The 9139-nt window shown below is 38.5% G+C and overlaps 1 pseudogene; it reads right to left on the bottom strand.

Annotated features, from left to right (window-relative positions):
- Positions 1–943: 943 nt before the first annotated feature.
- On the bottom strand, positions 944–1904 carry LOC112908126 (olfactory receptor 7C1-like; annotated as a pseudogene).
- Positions 1905–9139: the final 7235 nt, after the last annotated feature.

The raw sequence follows: 9139 nt of genomic DNA on the forward strand, positions 1-9139 counted from the left end.
TGGAAGTTTCTGGGATCAGATGATGCGACATTCATCATACTCTGTCTCACAAAGCTCAGGTGAGGTGCATAAGTATATTCTGCTATTACTGCCTAATTTCTGGGGTGCATCATTACAAAGACTTAACTGACAATAGGCAGACTATCTGCATGGCTTTTATGATCTGTGAAAGGTCTATTATGGCAGGAGGTGCTGAGGGAAAACACCAGACAGTGTTGCTGCCTACCAGAACACTAAAAGAAAAGTAATAATGCATCCCTGGAGGAAGCATCAAGAAGGACAGCATCAGTGCCTGAAAAATCATGAGTTGTCATCTCTATTACTTATACACTTACTTTTTGTTTCGGGCTGTGCAGGGGAAAATTAGATACTGCATTGAATGTGGATTATTGTAAATTTCATCACACAGGGTTCCAGGTGCCTCTGCTGTTGTAGATGTGCTCTCTTTCAGAGATGGATTGGCAGAAATCCCTGGAAACCAGTATATAAATTCTGATATGTTAAATGATTTTTCTTTCCAAACAGAATACTTTAAAGGATAGCTGCTTTCATCTGAGGGAGGTAGCATTCCACATATATTCTTCTGGCTCTTCCTAACACATTGTAATTACCCAATTTTCTGTATTCTTAATTTGCTCCTAAAAATCCATGCTTTGGAATTTAATGAGAGCTCTAAATATTTTTAAAAGAAATGCAAAATAAAAAATTGTATCTTGTGTATGAAAAATTAAAGAGACTGAAGTATGTAAAAAGATAAATTGCAGATTGTTTTCCTATGAACTGATACAAACATCATGATTTAGGTCTTTTAGAATTTTGAGCTCTGTTACTCAAGTTTTCATCTTGAAACAAAAGACCCTTCTATGGAAAGAATGTCTCTTGGCTAAAGAACATTCTTAGGACCTTCTTTATGTGTCTTTCCTCAGACCATACATGAAGGGGTTCAGCATGGGTGTGACCACGTGTACATCACCAAGGCTATGGCATTTGCCCTGGAGTTTTGCAAAGTAGCAGAACTAAGATATACCCCAAAGCCTGTACCATACAATAAGGAAACAACTGAGCAGTCAGACCCACACGTGGAGAATGCTTTATAGTTGCCCCAAAAGATGAAATTTTCATAATGTAAGTTATTTTTTTTTAAATTAATTTTTATTGGTGCTCAATTGACCAACATACAGAAAAACACCCAGTGCTCATCCCGTCAAGTGTCCACCTCAGTGCCCGTCACCCAAGTTATGATTCTAGAGTAAGAGAAGAGGGTACCAATGAGTAGAAGAACCCCCAGAAGTCCACTTGCAAGATATATCATGGAGTCAATGAGGAAGGTGTCAGAACAAACAAGTTGGATCACCTGCTTAGGTTCACAGAAAAAGTGATGGATTTTCAACTCTGTGCAAAAAGAAAGTCATAAAATAATTAAGACATGTAATAGAGAGTCTATGACACTCAATAACCAGCATGCCAGAAGCAGGACGCCACAAAACTCGGGGTTCATGATGACCATGTAGTGCAGGGGGGTGACAGATGGCCACAAACCTATTATAGGCCATCACTGTCAAGAGGAAATTGTCTAATACTCCAAACAGCATAAAAAAATACATCTGGCTGAGGCAGCCTTAGTAGGTGATCACTTTGCCCTGTGACTGGATGTTCAGTGGCATCTAGGAGATGGTGGTAGAGGTGAAACAGATGTCAGCAAAGGACATATTGTGGAGGAAGAAGTACATGAGGGTGTGGAGGCAGGAGTCTGAGCAGATGGCCAGGATGATGAGCAGGTTCCCACTAAAGGTGACCGGGTACATGGACAGAAACAGCCAAAATAAGAGAGGCTGCAGCTTTGCCTCTTCTGAGAGGCCAAGGAGGATAAATTCAGAAATTTGGGTTTGGTTTCCTTGTTCCATGAAGCTGAAGACACTACAGAAATGGAAACAAGAGGTATTCAAATTTAGCCACAAGCAGCAATCAAGAAAGTAACAGGAAGGAGCTAAGGCAGCCTTCAGTAGGTGAATGGATAAATAAACTGCAATGTGTCCAGACAATGGAATATTATTCTATGCTTAAAAGAAATGAGCTATCAAGCCATAAAAAGATATAGAGGAATCTTAAATATATATTACTAAGGGAAAGAAGTTTTTTTTATTGGAGTTCAATTTGCCAACATATAGCATAATACCCAGTGCTCATCACATCAATTGCCCCCCTCAGTGCTCGTCACCCAGTCACCCCCAACCCCCGCCCACCTCCCTTTCTACCACCCCTTGTTCATTTCTAAGGAAAAAAAGTTTATGTGAAAGAAGCTGGATACTGTATGATTCCAACTACATGAAATTCTAGAAAAGGCAAAACCATGAACATGGAATAAAAGATAAGTGGTGACCATGGGATGGAGTGGGAGTAAAAGGAAAGTGGAGCACAAAGGATTTTGAAGGCAGCGAAAATACTCTGTATAATACCATAAATATGGATACATGTTTTTTGTGCCAGTCCCAGCATATCTTTTGCCAATGTTGTGACTGTACCAGTCCTTGTGGTTCTTACTATAGTTGCAAGACACCCTCAGCAATAACCATCAGGAAATTGAAAAAATGTATTGGGACACTGTGGGGTGGCTCAGCTGGTTGAGCATCTGACTCTTTTTTTTTTAAGATTTATTTATTTATTTATGATAGACATAGAGAGAAAGAGAGGCAGAATACAGGAGGAGGGAGAACCAGGCTCCATGCTGGGAGTCTGACGCGGGACTCGATTCCAGGACTCCGGGATCGCGCCCTGGGCCAAAGGCAGGGGCCAAACCGCTGAGCCACCCAGGGATCCCCAAGCATCTGACTCGATCTCAGCTCAGGTCTTGGTCTCATGGTTGTGAGTTCCAGCCCCACATTGTGATCCGTGCTGGGCATAGAGTCTGCTTTTAAAAAATGTTCTGGGTACACCTGGGTGGCTCTGCGGTTGAGCATCTGCCTTCAGCTCAGGTCCTGATCCCAGGATCCAGGATCAAGTCCCACATCGGGCTCCCTGCAGGGAGCCTGCTTCTCCCTCTGCCTAAGTCTCTGCCTCTTTCTGTGTGTCTCTCATGAATATAAATAAAATCTTTAAAAACAATCCAGTAATGAAATGGGCAAAAGACATGAACAGAAATCTCACAGAGGAAGACATAGACATGGCCAACAAGCACATGAGAAAATGCTCCGTATCACTGGCCATCAGGGAAATACAAATCAAAACCACAATGAGATACTACCTCACACCAGTGAGAATGGGGAAAATTAACAAGAGAGAAAACAACAAATGTTGGAGAGGATGCGGAGAAAGGGGAACCCTCTTGCACTGTTGGTGGGAATGTGAACTGGTGCAGCCACTCTGGAAAACCTTGTGGACGTTCCTCAAAGAGTTAAAAATAGAGCTACCCTATGACCCAGCAATTGCACTGCTGGGAATTTACCCCAAAGATACAAATGCAGTGAAACAGCAGGACACTTGCACCCCAATGTATATAGCAGCAATGTCCACAATAGCCAAAGTGTAAAAGGAGCCTCGGTGTCCATTGAAAGATGAATGGCTACAGAAGAGGTGGTCTATGATACAATAGAATATTACTCAGCCATTAGAAACGACAAATACCCACCATTTGCTTCGACATGGATGGAACTGGAGGGTATTATGCTGAGTGAAGTAAGTCAATCGGAGAAAGACAAACATTAAAAAAAAAAAAATTCTGCTCACAGGTCCTGGAAAGCACACAGCACACCTGGGCCCACAGAGATAGTGTGAGCATGGGCCTGGTGTTCTGCTTTTATTGGGGTGAGGGTGGGGGCCTAGGGTTTTACTGGTTCACTATTTGCAAATGTAAAACATAAGAGCAGGAATTTAAGTATGAAAGAGAAAAAGGGTGAACTTTTAAATTAAATTGGTTTTAAAAAGCAGTTTTAGATTCACAGCAAAGTTGAAGGGAAGGTACAGAGATTTTCCATATTACCCTTCCCCCACACAGGCATAGCTACCCTCATTATCAACATTGCCCACCACAGTGGTGCATTTCTTACAACTTATTAACCTACACTAACACATCTTTAATCAATCAAGATCCATAGTTCACATTACAGTGCATGCAAATTGGTGCAGCCACTCTGGAAGACAGTATGGCGGTTCCTCAAAAAGGTAAAAATAGAGCTACCCTACAACCAGAAATTGCACTACTGGGTATTTATCCAAAGGATACAAACAGTGATTCAAAGGGGCACTTGCACCCCAATGTTTATAGCAGTAATGTCGACCATAGCCAAAATATGGAAAGAGCCCATATGTTCATTTACAGATGAATGGATAAGGAAGATGTGAGATATATTTATTACCCAGCTATCAAAAAAATGAAATCTTGCCATTTGCAATGCCGTGCGTGGAGCTAGAATGTACTATGCTAAGTGAAATAGGTCAGTCAGAGAAAGATGAATACCATATGATTTCACTCATGTGTGGAATTTAAGAAACAAAACATAGGCGAAGGGAAGGAAAGGAAAAATAAGGTGAAAACAGAGAGACAAACCATAAGAAACTCTTAACTATAGGAAACAAACTGGAGGTTCCTGAAGGGGAGGTGCATGGGGGATGGGGGATGGGGTAACTAGGTGATGGGCATTAAAGAGGACACTTGATGTAATGAGCACTGGTTATTAGATGCAACTAATAAATCACTAAATTCTACCTCTGAAACTAATAATACACTATATGTTAATTAAGTTGAATATAACTTTAAAAAGTAAATATATATACATAAGAACAATAAACAAAAACAAATAAAAAATAAGTTAATTTTCAAAGGCTTAAAAATGAATAGAAATACTGATTTTATTTTAAACACATGTAATTGACTAATTCCTATATATTATCCATAAATCCAGTTCCTGTTAGCTAAAAATTCCAGGGAATCCCAAATTCTCCATCTTCTACTTGATGCTGAAACTGCTCAGCCACTCTTGCCCTTAATCCAAACATTTTCACAAGGCATTATTTTCCTCTGCAAATCTCCTGGGACTTTCTTTTGTCCATCAACAGCTAGCTTTGACCAATTATTTTGTGCTGATTATGGTTGAAAGCACGGAGAATGAACAGTAAAATTAATTTTAAAAAATCTTTATCCCTAGTTAATTTCATTCCAGGATATGTGTGTGCCTGGAGGAAATAGAATATCGATGAATAAGTAAACAATATTTCATGTGGTGATTATTGTTAAATAAAATCATACAAAGTGATGAGATTGTAGAGTGGAGAGAAAACTGTACTCTTAATATTTACTTTTAATTAAAGACCACTGAGAAAAAAATCTGGTCATTGGGATGCAAGCCCAGGATTATCCATGAGAAGAGCATTTAATACAGAGAAATATCCAGTGCAAAGCCCCCCATATACGAGCATTCCTGACATCATTGAAAAACAGAAAGTCACTGCTATTTTGATTTGTGAGGCCATGGATTAATGTTACTTATTTTAAAATCTTTTATAATTACATGCAAGTAACACGTTTCTTCTTTCACTCTGTTATGTTTGTGAAATTTATCTGTGTGTTAACAGGTAACTATAGTTCTTCTTTTGTTTTTGTTTTTAAGTGGGCTACATGCCCAGTGTGAAGCCCAATGGTGGCCTTGAACTCACAGCCTGGGGATCAAGACTTGAACTGAGATCAAGAAGGAGCCTCGGTGTCCATCAAAAGATGAATGGATAAAGAAGATGTGGTCTATGTATACAATGGAATATTACTCAGCCATTAGAAACGACAAATACCCACCATTTGCTTCAATGTGGATAGAACTGGAGGGTATTATGCTGAGTGAAGTAAGTCAATCGGAGAAGGACAAAGATTATATGGTCTCATTCATTTGGGGAATATAAAAAATAGTAAAAGGGAATAAATGGGAAAGGAGAAAATGAGTGGGAAATATCAGAGAGGGAGACAGAACATGAGAGACTCCTGACTCTGGGAAAGGAACAAGGGGTTGTGGAAAGGGAGGTGGGCAAGGGGTGGGGGTGACTGGGTGATGGGCGCTGAGGGGGCAATTGATGGGATGAGCACGGGGTGTTATGCTATATGTTGGCAAATTGAACTGCAATAAAAAAAGAGAGATTTAAAAAAAAAGTCACTTAACCAACTGAGCTACCCAGGCACTCTAGTTTGTTCCTTTTTATTGCTGGGTAGCATTCCATTGGAAAAAAAACACAATTTCTTTGTTCGTGTTACTGTTTCTGATCATTTGGATTATTTCCAGGTTTTTTTGTTATTATAAATCAAACTTCCATAAATATTCCTGTACAGTTTTTGATGCACTCATGCACTCAATTTTTGGGCATTCATAAGAATGAAATGATAGGTCATAGGTTACACATAATTTTGGTAGACATCGCTAAACACTTTTCTAAATTGTTTCTACTAGTTTATATTTCCATCATCACTGTGAGAATTCCAGTATCCACATTTTCTGTAATACTTACCATTTTTCTTCTTTAAATTCTAGCTATCTCAGCAGGTATGTAGTGGATGTGAAGCATTTTCTCATTTTTATAATTTCTAAAAAATAGACATCATTTTGGAATAATTTTAGATTTCTAGAAAAACTGTGCAGGTAGTATAGAGAATTTCAATATGCCTTTCACTCAGCTTTTCCATATTAGCATATTACATAACTATGACACATTTGTCAATAATAGAAAATTAATATTTATTAAAACCACAAGAAGTATGTTACTGTTCACTGCAGACTTTACTTGGATTTCACCATTTTTTCCCCACTAGTGGCCTTTTTCTGTCTTGAAATCAAAAACAGGAAACTTGCTCCCATTTAGGGTTTTCATGGTTTTTATCTGCATTTTTCTGGTGATTAATGATGTTACATATACTGATCAGTTTCATATCCTTCTTTGTGAAACTCAAAACTTTCCCCCAATCTTCTCTTCTCTTTTTTTTCCCCCAATCTTCTCTTGATTGTGTTTCTTTTCTGTTTGTGGAAGTTCTTTTTTTATTAAAGATTTTATTTATTTATTAATGAGAGACACAGAGAGAGGCAGAGACATACACAGAGGGAGAAGCTGGCTCCATGCAGGAAACCTGATGTGAGACTTGATCCCGGGACTCTGGGATCACACCCTGAGCCAAAGGCAAACGCTCAACTGCTGAGCCACCCAGGGGTCCCTGTGGAAGTTCTTTGTATAGTAAGAAAAAGATAAATTAAACACATTTCTTAGAAACCATAATTCATTAAAATTAATCCAAAAAAGATATAGAAAATTTACAGCCGTAGATTTTCCAGCTTTATGATGGTATAATCGACAAATAAAATGTGTATATATATTTTTTAAGATTTTATTTATTTATTCATGGGAGACACACAGAGAGAGAGAGAGAGGCAGAGACACAGGCAGAGGGAGAAGCAGGATCCATGCAGGAAGCCTGATGTGGAACTCGATCCGGGCCTCCAGGATCATGCCTTGGGCCGAAGGCAAGCGCCAAACCGCCGAGCCACCCAGGCTGCCCAAATGTATATATATTTAAAGTACACAATATGATTCCTTAATATATGTATACATTGTGAAATGATTACCACAATCAAGCTCATTAATATACCCATCACCTCACATAGTTCTTTCTTTGGTGAGAACAATCAAGGTCTCCTCTCTGAGCAAATTTCTAGAATACAATGCAGTATTGTCGATTATACTTGCTATGCTGTACATTACATCACCAGGAATTACTCATCCTGAATTACTGAAACCCTATACCCTTCGATTAATATTTCTCCCATTGCCCCTGCCTCCTGCACCCGCTAACCATTTATCTACTGTCTGGTCCTCAAAGATCAACATTTTTAAATTCCACATGTAAGTGAGATCATGCACTATTTGTCTTTCCATGTCTGTCTTAGCAGTTGTCCTCCAGGTTCATCCATCTTGTCACAAATGATAAATTTCCTTCATCTCTAAGGTTGAACAATATTCCATTGTGTGTGTATACCCACATATATACACATATACCCACATTTTCTTCATCCATTTATCCATTGATGGTTGTTTCCATATCTTGACTATTGTGAATAAATAAAAATGAGAGTACAGATATCTCTTTGAGATACTGACTTAATTTCCTGTGGATACATACTCAAAATTAGATTGCTGTCGTATGATAGCTATACATTTTTCAAATTTTCATGTTATTTTCCATAAATGCCGTACCAATTTATATTCCCTCCAACATCCCTGCCAACACGTATTACCTTTTGTCTTTTTAAAAGTAGCCATCCTAATAGGTGTGAGGTAATACATCATTCTGTTTTAAATTTGCATTTCCCTAATGACAATGATGCTGGGCAACTTTTCATATATCAGCTGGCCTTTCAAATATCTTCTATATATATGTCTATTCAGGTTCTTTGCTCATTTTTTAATTGAACTTATTATTATTATTATTATTATTATTATTATTTTGCTATTGAGTTCCATGAGTTCTTTATATAATTCAGTTATTAAACCCCTTAACAGATACAGTTGACCTTGAACAACACAGGCTTAAGCTGCATGAATCCACTTATACATAGATTTTTTCCATAAACATATGTCCAGTACTGTAAATATATTTTTCTTCCTTATGATTTTTCTCTTCTTTTAAGATTTTATTTATTTATTCATGAGAGACTCAGAGAGAGGCAAAGACATAGGCAGGGGGAGAAGTCGGCTCCCCGTGGGGAGCCCTATATGGGACTCAATCCCAGGACCCCTGGATCATGCCCTGAACTGAAGGCAGATGCTCAACCACTGAGCCACCCAGGTGTCCCCCTTATGATGTTCTTAATAACATTTTCTTTTCTCTAGCTTACTTTATTGCAAGAATGTAGTAAAAAAAAATACATTTAACACATAAAATATGCATTTATCAATGGTTTATGTTAACAGTAAGCTATTAGTCCTTAAGTTTCGGGAGAGTCAAGTTTTGGGATCAACGCCCCTAACCCCTACTTTGTTCAAGGGTCAATTGTACATGGTTTGCAAATATTTTTCCCATTCTATAGGATGTCTTTTCACATTCTGATGTCTTCTTTTGTAGTATGGGAGCTTTTTGGCTTAGTGTAGTCCCACTTGTTTATTTCAACTCTGTTGC

Source organism: Vulpes vulpes, chromosome 9, assembly GCF_048418805.1.
Source record: "Vulpes vulpes isolate BD-2025 chromosome 9, VulVul3, whole genome shotgun sequence".
Taxonomy (NCBI): Eukaryota; Metazoa; Chordata; class Mammalia; order Carnivora; family Canidae; genus Vulpes; species Vulpes vulpes.